Below are 14393 nucleotides of genomic sequence, written 5' to 3'. Positions count from 1 at the left end.
GCATCAGCAATCCATCTAACTCATGTGGGAATAAAACTCACAGCCTTCCACACCAATGGCAAGTGAACTACCTGTTGTGTCACTGACACTGCTGTTCAAAAGTCAAGCCTAATGGAAATAAAATGTATAATCTGAAATAAATGCACATTTTTTAATATCAGAGAACCAAAAAGTTTTCCGTTAAAACAGCCAAAGGCTCTACACTTTCATTAGTAATCCTCCAGATTAGTTACTCTCATACACAGCACCAAACTCTGTCCATTAATGCCGCACTGACAATAGGTCCAACAGCTGTTACTAATGAACTACTTACCAAAAGTCTCTAACAAAACCTATTAATACTTTTTAAGGTACTTTCCTGTGGGCTCACATCACCCATACAAGACGCTAATCAATTCCCTATTTACCCTAGTATTGTTGCTCCTCAAGGTAAGAAGAGATCCACTGTTGTAGTGACTTCTTTCAAAATGACAAGTTGTCATTTATTGGAACTGTGCCCCAACCTAAATAGAACTTCTTAGAGATGACAAATCTCAACTTTAACCATTTTATTAATGCTAACTGTATGAGGCAATGCTTGCATTGCCTTAACTCTGTTTCACAGCCCTCAACATGCTGCTTTATTATAACTAACCCTTGACATGGACAGTATAGCATAAAAGTTCATGATGTATGCCACTGCAACTATATTCACACATTTTATTTTATTTTAATACTGCTTGTAAAGAAGGCTGATGACAAACCCTTAACCCCAATCCCCTTGGGAAATAGATAAACAGATTAAGAAGCACTAGCCTTGCCTTACAAACAATAAAGGAAAGTACATTTTGTGGATATGGTTGACTGGGGATAACTTTCCAAGGCACAGGTACTAGGCCACAGAAGTGATGAAAGACCTATTTTAGATCAAAAAATGTTTTACAGTACAGCTACTTGAACTGTACCCCAACAAGAGGCCATCGTCAGGAGAAACAAGTTGCTGATGCAAAACACACTACTCATAATACCTCTAATGTCTAGAAAGGAAGAACCCAGTGCCATCATAGTGCCATTATTGCTTTCCCAGTGACTAAAAGAAGCAGTTTAATAAATACCAAGATGAGAAAAGACAAGAGCATGTGCACTTCTTAACAGGCAGTACAGTAATTAACATTGCTTCCATCACAAAGTTCGTGTTTTTCCAAAACAGTTCTCAGCTGGGACCCCTTCTTTGTAGAGTATGCACATATCGCTTGTATCCACAAAGGCTTTTTTTCAGGTGTTCCAGTTTTATCTCACAACCCAGATTCCAAAGATGTGTGTAAGAAAACTGGTGAATATTCAAATTGTCTGTGTATACAATTTGTGAACAAGCATATAGGTACATCCAGGGAATAGGTCAGGGATACATGGTTTTGACTTGAAGTACGAATTACCACCACAGAGTTGTTTAATTGCACTTAACCCAGATTTGTATCAATAAAAAAGGCAGTATACATTACAGATTATGGAACTGTGTAGTAAGAAGCAGCATCCCCTTCCAGCCCAAAGGATGGAGAAGGACTTACCACCTTGAACAAACACTTGTTTTAGCAACTGTATTTGCATTTTACATTGTGACTTTATTTACTTTTTTATCTGAGTTATTTAAATTACATTTGTAGAATTACAACAGATGAGTTGTTTGGTGTTCCATCCAGAATTAGTTTTGTCTTGCACTTAGTGAGTGCTGAAAACAGGCTCTGGCTCACATCACAATCCTGAAAAAGGTACAGTCATACAAGTGGAATGAGGATCATGCACACTCTAAAGAATTTATGTATGGCGAGGGGTGCAGGTTTTGTAAAAATTATGCCAAATAAAACTGACTAATTATAACTTCCAATCGTGCATCACAAAAGAAAAAAATGAGGTTCATAGGATGATACTAGGCTATTGGCCCGTAGACCCTTATAAGCCTAGCCAAGAATTTCACCCATGTTTCCACAAAGTCAGCACCTGTTTTCCCTGTCCAGTAGGGACACAGGTGGGATCCCAGGGGTATATTTTCTGCTTCCCATCCAGTCGTCCAGGTTCCTCTTAAAGAGGGCTAGTGAGGTACTCTGCTTGATATGGAGAGGAACTCTATTCCACAGATGGGGAAGTCATTGTGACACAAATCTATCCTACCAACAAGTTCTATTAATGTCACAGACCAGGTTCAGACCTTGCGTGCGGGTTGTGCGAGTTGAGTTTGACTTACGGATATGCATCAACTCCATCAAGGCTGTGTCTGAGATGGCCTTGTAGACACACGTCACATCTCAGCGGTCTGTACAATACTGAGTAGAGGGACTGGGCTTTTAGCCTATCTGTATAGGATAGGTGTTTGAGACCCTGGATTTTCCTGGTCAGGAACCTCTGTGGTCTCACCAACTGCTGCATGTGCTTGGCAAGGTACATGCTGAAGGGGGCACTGTACTCGATAATGGGTCTGATAAGGGAGGAGTGCAGGTATGTTATGACCTCCTTGTTCCTGGATGAAATGCTCTTACTTTTGAGGTGGGCCAGGTAGAAAGCTTTCCGTACAACAGTGGCAACATGGTGGTCAAAAGTCACGGGTGCCCAAGTCCCTCATGACTGATTGCGTGCTTAGTACACTGTTATTAATGTGATAATTAGTGGGGACACCATTTTCTCCAAAGGGGATAATGATGCATTTCTTGGCATTCAGTTTGAGTCCATGCTTCTGGCATCAGTCATTAGTTTGGTTAAGGCCCTCTTGGAGGATGTTCACATCACTATTAGAATTTATGACAGTGCTCAGCTTGCAGTCATCTGCAAACTTGTTCAGCCACAAACCACTGGTTTTGGCTTGCACCTCAGAAAAGTATATCCCAAACAGTAGAGGTCCCAAGACCAATCCTTGGAGTATGCAATGTTACGGGTCTACTACTAGAGGTGGCTTCTCCTATTTTGACTGAGTGGGTTCTATCAGTGAGCCAGTTAGCTACCCATCTGGTAACATACAAGTTGATGCCTAGTGGGGAGAGTTTATCTATTATGCCCATGTGGGGAATTGTGTCGAAGGCTTTGGCTAGGTCAAAGTAGACTGTGTGCACTGTCTTGCCCTCATCCATGGCTTTGGTGACTGTTTCGAAGAAGGCAACCAAGTTTAACAGGCACAATCTTCCTTTGACAAAACCAAACTGTGTGGGATCAAGTGTCTGGAAGTTGCCAATGTCCTCGTTTATAAGGTCCATGATAATGCATTCCATGGCCTTGCAGATCAGGCTAGTTAGGCTGATGGGCCTATAATTGCCAGGGTCAGTGGATGCTCCACCTTTGTGCAGAGAGATGGTGCCGGTGCACAGGCTTTGGTTGAATAGGGTGCCTACTGGTACTGAGAGCTCTTGCCTGAGTTCATTTAGGACACAGCCAGGGATGTTGTCGGCTCCCATGGAGGCTGTATTTTTTGCGTTTGAGGGCATTAATAACCTGCTCCCTGTTGATGAGGAAAGGGGAAGCAGACATTAGGAATGTCCTGGTTTACTGATGGTGGGGACAAGGAGGTGAAGTTTTCACTAAACTTGTCTACCAGCAGGTTGGCTGTATCTATGACGTTTGTGTATGTGGTATTATTGGACTACCAATTCAGAGCAGATGTGAGAGTTACCTTTGAGATTGCTGACATATGCGAAGAAGGCCTTGTGATTGTCTTTAGTGGATGTGGCCAATTTGGACTTGAAGTTAGCCTTAGAGGATTTCACCAGTGATCTTATTTGCTTATTCAGACAAAGGAGAGATTGCTTCTAAATTGGCACCTGCTCCTTCTTGGTCTTGGACAGCAATTTGTTCCTTTTATTATAGTCTGTTTATTGCTGCTGTGCACCAGACAGATTTACTCTTCCTTGAGGAAGACAATTTTGAACTGTCGGCATACCTCCCAACCGTACTGAATTACTCATTTTTTACTGAGTTTTGGGGGTTCAAACAATGGGGTGCCATGATTCTAGAATGGCATCTCTTAATTTCCTGGCATTTTATTTAATTTTTTTTATTTCTGGGATTTCTGAGCTGACGTCAACACGTGTGCGATGACGTCAGCTCCATGAACAACCTGTCGGAATGCTCATTGCATACATTTCCAGCCGTGCGCGGAACGAATTACACAGCAATGGAGGTTGCCTGCAAGCTGCTGAGTATGCTACGAGGGAATGGAATTGCCTGCAAGCTGCTACAGGTCCTATGAGTGAACGGAATTGCTCCATTTATGCCACTATGAATGGGGAAGGAAATTGCTACATGCAAGGTACAAGTGAGAACTGACTTGCCTTTCTATGGAAGGGAATTGCTGTGTGTTTACGCAGACTCCAAGGGAGGCTCCACTCATGCTGCTGTGTGACTATTTATGCCTAAGGAGGCTAAGAGTTTAGAAATGTTATTAGTGTGAAGTTACTGCTTTATGTCTGGCTAAAGAAAATGCTCTCTTTCTGTTGGTCTATTGTTTTTCTTTTTTTTATTTTATTTTCCTTCCCTTCTGAGCTGTGAACTGAAGTAGTATGCTGTTTCTTTTAGGATATTGTGACTTGCACTTGTTTTAGATGGCCACTTGTGAGATATAGGTTTTATATATCCTTTACAGCTAATCAACCTACTTAATACTCAAGGTTGTATTTCATAAACACTGCTATACAAAACATCCTTCCTTCCTTATTAAAAAATATCATTCTGTATACTTTATATTTCACATCATGTTTTTATCTTTCCTCTTAAGCAAGGCAATATATTCTGAAATCCTTCAGTTTCTTTTGATTAACACATTTTGTATGGACCTGCACTGCATCAGGCTTGTTGCCTTTATTTTTAATTGCTTAAACATTGTATTTGCCCTTCAGTAAGTTCCTCACCAAAAGGATAAAGGGACTCCAAAATCTGTCATATGCTGCCAGATTGAAGAAACTCCAGCTCTATTCAGTCGCATACCGTCTGCTCAGAGGTGACTTGTGCCTGACATACAAGGCCATGTCCAACCCGGAATTAATGGACATGCTCCGCCTCAAAAAATCCAAATCCACCAAAACCACTAGAGCAAGCGACTTAAACCTTAGCACGGATATAAATAGGACGTGCTGGAGGGATAGATTTATCACTCAGAGACTCCCTATGCTGTGGAATAAAATCCCGGTCCATGTGAGGCAGAGCACCTCGCTGACTCTGTTCAAGAGAAATCTAGACCTGTGGATGGGAGATCGTAGGTTTACCCCAGGAATCATCTCTGTGTCACTGCTGGACAGAGGCACAACAAACTAATGGGCACAGTATTTTTTCATATAAGGGGTGGCGTAAGCCACAATAATTTGGGCTAGGCTTATAAATGCCTTAGGGCAGATAGCCTAGTATAAACCTATGAACCTATGAAGTACATATTCCTGAAATATTTCAGGTAGGACTGTCAGTAAATAGGCACTGCTGTTAAGTATTTATAGTTATGTAGAGGTAAGTCACATGTACATGTATAATATAACCTAGCCTGAACACTGTAACTTATTCTATTAATTATGCACTGAGCTTACATTTCTCTTTGGGTCTATCCCAAAAAAGGCCTTCAGTGATAAGTCAGCAAAATGAAATAAACAAAATAATTTGTTTGCATTCCAGACTCTTACTTGTATTTAACAGAGTCCTTAGCATAAACCCCTCTACAGAAATAAACTGGTCCTTTTTTTTTGCTTGCTGTAAAGATTTCCCATTACTTCACTTGCTCAGGCTTTAAATTCTTGAACCTGAAGTCCTTGAGGATATTTTTTGTCATTAACTGTAAAGTGACATACACTAGATAAGTAGTTCAGCTTAGCTAAGTCCTTCCTCGTGTTTCCATCTTTGATGGGAGTATCTTTACTTCTGCAAATCTTGGGACAGTTACAAAAGATAAGTCTTTCCTTTCAGCCCCTCTTCAATGTTCTTAAAAGGACAGCTACACCCTAAATATATTTTTCCTCATCCCATTGCATAGCTACCTTCCCGCACAATAATCCTTGTATTGCAACAGATAAATAAAACATAACTTTGCTGTTCCTTGTTTTTATGGCTTTTATAATGCTGTTGAAGTTCTCTGGTGCACGCCATAACGGTTTGCATGCAGTCTCATGCTACATTTTTTAGGAATGTGTTACAGACTTCACATGGCGATGTGTAGCCGCAAAACGTCCACACAACAGTAACACGTTAGTAGTTGTGACACTTACATCCTACAAGAGCCAAAAAACAAATGCTTGCTTGATTAGACAACATATAAACTACTGTAGTAACCAGTCAAGCTAATGTCTTCTGTTACACATAATCCAGCAGACAACTTTAATGAAAATATAAGGAAACCTACTTGAGTAATCTAGCTACAGTTGCTGTCACAATAAATGGTCTTCAAAAGTCTACTTAAGAAATGCATAAAAACTTAAATCTCGGAGTAACTGGAAAAATATATGTGTGTAAATCTACCTATTTGTGTGCCTAGGTATGTATTGCTTTGTTTAGCAGATGTCTATTAGTGTTTGTGCATTGCACTATAAAATGTAAAAATAAAACCCAAATAATCATTGTAGTAGTAAAGCAGTATGCACATTAGTGTTTATGGTAAATGGGGTGAAATAGCCAAGTAATGCACATTGGAATGGCTGTAGACTGCAGGGGGATTCTGGTGCCATATTTTGGTTGTCTACTCTTCACTTTGTGTTTGAAAGTTGTTTCCCACAATTCCATTGTAGTGGGCAGGATTACATAATTATGTATGCAAAATGTTATGTTAAACAGCATACAGATTTGTACCTACTTTTCAAGGATCTTGTCCAGATTGTTGATGTTTCCAAGTTGAGAGGTATGCCTGTCCGGTATTGCTGAGTCCATGCAGCTATATCTGTACTCATACAGTTTTTTGGTGTAGGCTTGGACGTTAGTGCTTGATTCATCTGAAGGGATGGTGGCTGTAAAGCTGCTTATAACTGCTCTCAGGAGGTTGTAATCAGCTTTGGAAAAGATTTTTTGTTCAACCCTGGCAGGGGGGGGGGGGGGGGGTGTCAGGGAAGATGGTGACTTCAAAAGTGTTTACTTTATGGTCGGATCTTACCAAGGAGGATGCACTGCAGGGGTGCTACAATGGCTACTCATGTTAGTCGGTACCAGGTCCAGGATATTTTCACCTCTTGTGGGGGTGTCAACCAGCCGATCCAATGCATTGGCGAAGTCGAGGAATCTCTGGGCGTTCATGTTTGAGCTAGAAGAGGTCTTCCAGTCTATGGTTGGGTAGTTAAAGTCAACCAGTATCAGGGTAGAGGGTTGAATCTTGATGGATTCAAGTAAGTCCAGACAGGTGAAGTGGGCCTCCTGAGTCATGGTAGGGGGTCTGTACTTAGCTATGATTTGAATAGGTGTTTTGTCAATAGTTAACTGCACTTGGAATGTCTCCTGTGCATCATATTGTTTGACCAGCCTGGAAGTGTGGCTCTTTGCTAAATATTGAAACGCCACCGCCTTTGGCTTTGTAGCCCTCTCTTTGGAGTCTGGAAGTATGGTAGGACAAGTAACCTGGTAAGGCTGGGGTGCTCTCCACAGCTTTGAACCAGGTTTCAGTGATTGCACAAATGTCAGTATCTTGCAGGGTGAGGAATGCTTGCATAACTCAAGTGTACCTCATTACGAGGAACGTACCTCATTTGGAGTCTTAAAAAGTTCATGTCCCTCGAAGTTCCTCAATGTTCCACATTGAAAGACTGTCACATTCAGTGTTAGGATTTTTTTTTTAGTGAAATCCATGGTAAATAGAAATTAATCATATTAATTAAACGATCTTTATAAGTAAAAGCAGCATAGTTTAACCATCCTATGGCCTTCCTAGTTGAAGTTGTTAGTAAGCCATTAGTATTTGTTCCACATTATGAAGGCTAGTGTTCCTCATTTTGGAGATGGAAGGTTGAGAGCTATGTAATGCTTGCAATGAGTGCAATGTGGTGTTAAGACTCCTAGCGTTTAACAGCATGAACTTTAAATTTCATTAAAAAGAATTTTTCAAGTTGGTAAATAACATTTGGGACAAACTCTGCATAGTAAAGTTCTCAGCCTTTAACCTGAAAAAATAGGGACAAAGCAAAAAATAAACGGATCCCAAGTTAGGGATGAGTTTTAAATACTGGTAACATTAATTTAAAACGGTTACAGAAAATAAATGGGAATTAAGATGCATTTTCCAAATTAAAATGAGTCTGCACCTATAATGCTTACCGAATGCAGTCACTTTTCTCCTCAAATGTTCCAGTTGAGGTAGGGCCTGAACTAAACGTTAAAATTGGAGAAAGTTGACAGATACTGTTTACAGGTATGCCATATTTTTAGAGAGTAAGCGCACATCGCAGCTCAAGACCGACGAGTGGAGAGTCACCGTACCTCTTAAATGTATCTCATTACGAGGAGCGTTCCTTATTTGGTCTCTTAAAACATTCACGTTCCTCAAAAGTTCCACACTGAAATGATCTGTCACACATTCACTGTTAGCAATTTTTTTACTGATATCCATGGTAAATAGAACTTAATCATAATAATTCATTAAAATAACTATTATATAATTAAAAATATCATGTTTCAACCATCCCATGAAGGAATTTGTTAATGAGTGTTAACACCTTTTGCCCATTTGTTCCACAGGTACTTACGTATAATCGCAACGCGGTTGCGAATTTCGCATAGTTCAACCGAAACGAGGTGCGTGAAAAGGTGACAAGAATTTTGGGACGTAGGTATTATCGAAATAGCTACACCATAGTGTGGAAACCACAGATTTGCTTCACTTTTGTTGTATACATTTGAAGCACCCACTATCATCTTTACAGACCCCTGTTCCGCACTACAAATGACAGAAGTATGGAAATCTAGTTGCAATAACATGTAAACACCCTTCCCTCCTTATGTAAGGTAGTGTTCCTCATTTTGGAGATGGAAGGTCGACAGCCTAGGACGTTCCTTTTCTGTCCACGAAACGAACACTATTACCGAAAATAAAGGTTGTTTAAAGCAAACAGTAAAATTATTTCTAGAAATGCTAAAGTTGCTTCTGGTGGGTGGCGTACTATCAAGAAAGTGTCCGGAAATACCATCAAGAATAGAGCCAGACTGAATATATCTTTTTCAGAGAATTGCTTAGAAAAAAATGACTTTTTCGAGCTACATTACGTCTACAACTGTGTAAATTAACACCTGAAAGACAGCCGTAAATTATCAAATCCCCTCCGTAATCAAGTAATCTAAAATCTTGTTTTCAACAATACTTCAAACACCGTGAATCATTTTTGAAAACACATATTTTACGTCTATTTTTTTTAATTACTATGTAAGTTATAAAGCAGGAATTTCTGTACAAACACAAAACAGAATTCTCTGGTTACACACCCATGAAAACTACCAGTTACAACTTTTCGCTACACTTTGCGCACATCACTACCAAATCATTTCTGGCTTGGAAAAAAAAACAAAAACAAGACAGAAAAAGCGAACACCTCATACAGTACTTAACTCCACTTCCCATCCGCCTCTAGCCTTTGACAATGGCAGTAACGGACCTATTCTCGCTTGAACGTATGATGTCAGCGGAAGAAGGCGTAGTTCAGTTGCTGTGGCAGCAATGGTGGACTGTGAGCAGTGAGAAAAGCAATAGGACGGTTAACATAGTAAAACTAAGTAGAATTGAAATTGTGAGGAGCAGTCACGTCTTGAAAAACAGAGAATATCTCCACTGGGAAGTCATTTGTGAAGTAGCAGGACCTTGGGGTGAAGTGCAGACGACCAAGAGCAAATTAACAGCCAGTATTAAGTGGGGAGAGTGAACAGGCCTGGCTATATAGTATTGTGTATACTTCAATCTGTCAAACATATTTTGGCGACAGGCATCCGCATGAGAAGAAAGGCACCTCTGGAAAAGAGACAAAAGTTTTGTAGCAGTGTAAACATCTTTGATTGTAGCAGCACATCATCTAGCAAACAAGAAACTCTGCATTTGGATACTGAGGCAGATTTGACAGGTATGCACTGATGCTGCAGAGAAAAGGGGAGTTTTAAGAAACCTGCAGTAGTTTCTTAAGCGCACCTTATTACATTTTGTATGTTGTACTTTAGTTGGCTGCAACAGTAAGTTAAACTGTTTAGTGTTTACTGGATAGTGACTCTCCAGTTATAGAGTGAGTCCCTCTCTTTCCTCCATCTACCCCTCCTTTTTATTTTTACTTTTGGTATGCAGGATTGGGACAAAGATTTAGTGCAGTTAGTTGCTGCAAGAATTAAGTAAGATTAGGAGAAAGGACGTGAAAAGGTTGGACGTGCTTATTTTGGAATTTGAGAACTGAAAATGAACCAGGATATCCATCAAGCCATAGTGTGACTACCTGATAATTAGGACGCATGATGGAGGAGTGGGTCATGTAAGATTCTTGTCAGAAGAGGAAGCCAGTTTTTGTATGTAGTATTAGCAAACTCAGACTTCAGTTTCATCTCTGTCTTCATTTTTTTTCTGTCTGGAGCTCATTATATCCAAGTATGACTGCATATGTACAAGACACGGGTTTTTGAATCCTGAGCCTATTAATGGGCACACGTATATCAGCAAACTAATATGGGCAACATAAATGTCCAAAAAAACCCAGAAAATCTCAACTGTATAAATTGGTGGCCCACATGACACAAAAACTTTACCCACCCTCAAGTATTAATTTTGCAAGGGGACTGACCCTCTTGCCCACACCCCCATCTCCACACAGTCATTATTTTATATATGCCTTCTCTGAGATCATGCTTCGGTTGGGAAAGAACACAGTCCCAATCCCCGCTGTGTCACAATCCCATGGAAGTTTAACTCCATCAAAAAATAAAAACACATTCTCACTCGTACACCTACCAAACCACACCATCTGCACACAGCACAACATCTTCACCCCAAAATACATTAAACAAAACCACACACAGTACTACCATTCCCTTACTATCAGCATTTATAGTAAATAAGTAAATAAATAAATGCCTGCACACTGGTTATGCTAAGTAAATGACAAGTTAAACCTCACGCACCCACTAAACCATACACACAACCTAATCACCCACACCTAATACATCAGTGCACAAATGTACACTTGCACAGTTCTGATCTTGCATGCACCACCATTCACTCTTTTATACAACACACATTGATATTACACAAAACAAATGCACGTGTGTATGTATGTACATATGTATACTATGTACATATGTATACTCTCTCTCTCTCTCTCTCTCTATATATATATATATATATATATATATATATATATATATTGTGTGTATTTTATTATTGAGTTTAATGTTATACTGTAGGAGCAAAGGGTGCTATAGGTTTTACTTTTCAAGATATGTATAGCATGGGTCAGAATGATTGTATATAAAGCTCCCATTTTGTGTTTGCAGATGTGGTGTTTTTGTGATTTCATTTCTTAGCATCATTTACTGGTCATGCTCATACCCCTTATCTTAATAATCTAAGGTAAAGCAGAAAAAATTGGTAGGCAGACCTTCCAGTTTAAGAAAGCTGTTAAAAATATTGTCACTGTTTATTTTGTTGATTTTTTTTTATTATAAAATTTATGACAGAGTGGATGATTTAGTTCTGTATTTTCTGAAAAAGGGTGTAACTGTGTTGCTTTTTATTAGTTGTTGCCACAATTCGCTATATTTGTTAAAAACTAATATATGATGGGACGGAGTAAAGTATGGATGCAAAATACTGGGTATTATAAAAAATATTATTGGTAGATGAAACATACCTCTTAGTGCTCCAAGAAATCTGGGCAAACTTAAAATAATGTGGAGACAAAGGCCCAAAAATAGAGACAGATTTTAGATATTGATCTTATAAACTTAAAAAAAGTTGCTAAAGTAAGATTTATGTCAAAATGCATTTTCTGAAAGATTTGAAGTCTGAAACTCGTGTATGTTAATTAGTCACTTCAGACTTCAGTGATTTGCCAGAAAACCACAAATTGTATGAGGAACAGGGCAACCATATGAGGTGAAAATCTGGACAGCTGAGAGCTTTATGATGCAGTATAGGCATGTTTTGACGTTTGCAATGAGCCAGACAGATGATGTAATGTTTGCAATCTATATCCATCTGTATGTACATCTCTCTCTCTCTCTCTCTATATATATATATATATATATATATAGATATAGATATAGATATATAGATATAGATACACACACACACACACACACACACACACACACACACACACACACACACACACATACATACATACATACATACATACATGTCTATCTATACATATATATATATATATATTTTTTTTTTTTGTCTTTGTACATTGCATTATACTTACTTCCAGCAGTTACATTTCTATTTACATTTATATACACATATAATAGTTGCCTTTATACATTCAAAGATTTTATAGAGGTAGAAGTTACTAAAGAGAGACCCCATGTGCAACTTAGTGGATTGTAGAGGCAGCAGTTATGTATAAAAATTGCTTTGTCTTTTCATTGAGAGTATTCTCTTTAAGGATAGTATTTGGACAGTATTGTATGATTATACTCTATTCGCTTTGTGTATGTTACATGTTTGTGTGTAATATGGTATATGTCATTTGGCTGAATTCCTGAACGTGCATTTAGTCAAATTCCTGTAGAATGAAATGTCATACAGTAGAAAATGTCAAAAACAAAATGTTTAAACAGTATTTTTTTTGCAGGGAGATGAGATCTCTCTACCCCCATATTGGGGGGGGGGCCTGCTCCCACTAAACAAAACAAGTCTTCTTTTACATTAGAAAAACAAAAAAAAAAATTGGAAATGCAGAAGCCAACAGTCCTGAACAGGAATAAGTGACATTCGGTGAAGTTAAAAATACTTTATTATACAACAGATAGCTTAGTGCTTTCATCCTGCATGGAACTTCATCAGAGCTAACTGTGGAGTGGTAATCAAGTGCTTTATATAACTTTCAAAGATCACATGATTTCTTCTAAGTCACATGAGAAAGAAAGTGCATTCGAACAATTATTTGTGAATAACTTTTTAATATTGGAAAGCAAAATTAGACAGTTACAACAAAGACTATAGCTATACTGAAGATTCAAGTATGCATTTTACATGTAAATAGCATACAGATTGAATACTATTCTCCAAAACGTAAAACAATAAGTATAAAAATTCTAAAATATTGATGAATCACACAGTTATGATCAAGCTTGTTAAAATTCATTTTACATGAAACAAGATTTATTTTGTTACCTGCAAGTCACGCTAGTTTAATTTGGCAGCATGCTTCTTAAGTACATTGTGATACTTACGTTTTCATTGATATCCAGTGTTTTGCCAGCATTTAAGTGCAACTGCCAGATTAAATGTATGTACCTCTAGTTTTAAGTTCCAGGGACCAGCTCTGGGATTTACTTGAATCTCTTCCAAAACTAAAAATGAGAACTTTATATTATTTTACATTTGTTGACCAGGGAAGTCCGTCTGGGAAGAAAAACCCCTTTTCAGCAGAGGCTCTGGGTGGAAAGCAGTAGTACAATCAAAATCTTTTATGTTATATAATATCAACAGTGTCAGGTAGAATAAAATTAAAATACATTTTACAGTGTCAAAATAAGTAGTAACTATATGTACAATAGTAAGGCTTCTTATACTAATTATATGCTATACAGATGTATATAAACTATGGAGTAGGATAACTGTCAAAATACAGAGTTATTTACAAAGGATGGAAAGCAAAAGGTTTATTTACCACTCATTTCATTTATATATCAGTTGAAAGGAATAGGTAGAAGGTGGAGTGGGTGAAAAGAGAGTCAAAGTTGGTAACAGAGTAGAGAAGAGCAGAGGTATATAGTAGAAGAGGAGGAGGAAGAAAGCAGAGATGTTATATGTATCCTGAAGATGTACAGCTACAGATCCAGGATGTTGAAAGGTGTTGTGTTAAATGTGTTTTGAATGCCTGTTTTTCAAGAAGCCTGAGAGCTTGTGGGAGGGCATTCCAGAGTGTAGCTATAGAGTCTGCAAGGAGGCTTCTGAAGCATTTTGAGCTTTACTGACAGCGAGGAGGAGTTTGTTTTCAGAGGGAAGAGTTTTGCTAGGGTGATAGTATTGAAGCATGCCTTTTAGTGTTACATACTTATCAGGGTAGTGTATTAGAGTGTGAGCTAGTAGTAACTGAATATATTGGAGATGATGTAGACGTTCTGTCCAGTTTAATTGTTTAAAGGTAGAACCGTGATCAGCTCTAAAGGGGTGATTTCCAGCAAAGTGAGCTATTTTATTGTAGCATTGTTCCAGCTTTGTTTTACTGGAAGTTTGTAGGTTAATAAAGAATGGGAGGCCTACATTAAGGTAGGTAGGAAGT

At 38.6% G+C, this 14393-nt stretch overlaps 1 protein-coding gene across 1 annotated transcript in view; it reads left to right on the top strand.

Annotated features, from left to right (window-relative positions):
* The first annotated feature begins 9401 nt into the window (after positions 1–9401).
* FBXO38 (F-box protein 38) overlaps positions 9402–14393 on the top strand; it is a 3050069-nt gene continuing 3045077 nt past the window's right edge. Inside the window, exon 1 of the mRNA XM_044069370.1 lies at positions 9402–10022. The gene's annotated coding sequence lies outside the window, so the exon portion shown is untranslated. The remainder of the gene's footprint in view (positions 10023–14393) is intronic.

The sequence above is a fragment of the Protopterus annectens genome, chromosome 4.part0 (genome assembly GCF_019279795.1).
Source record: "Protopterus annectens isolate FY-2018-M chromosome 4.part0, PAN1.0, whole genome shotgun sequence".
In the NCBI taxonomy this organism is placed as follows: Eukaryota; Metazoa; Chordata; order Ceratodontiformes; family Protopteridae; genus Protopterus; species Protopterus annectens.
Note: the sequence above shows the minus strand (reverse complement) of the source record. Positions and strands in the feature narration are given on the sequence as shown.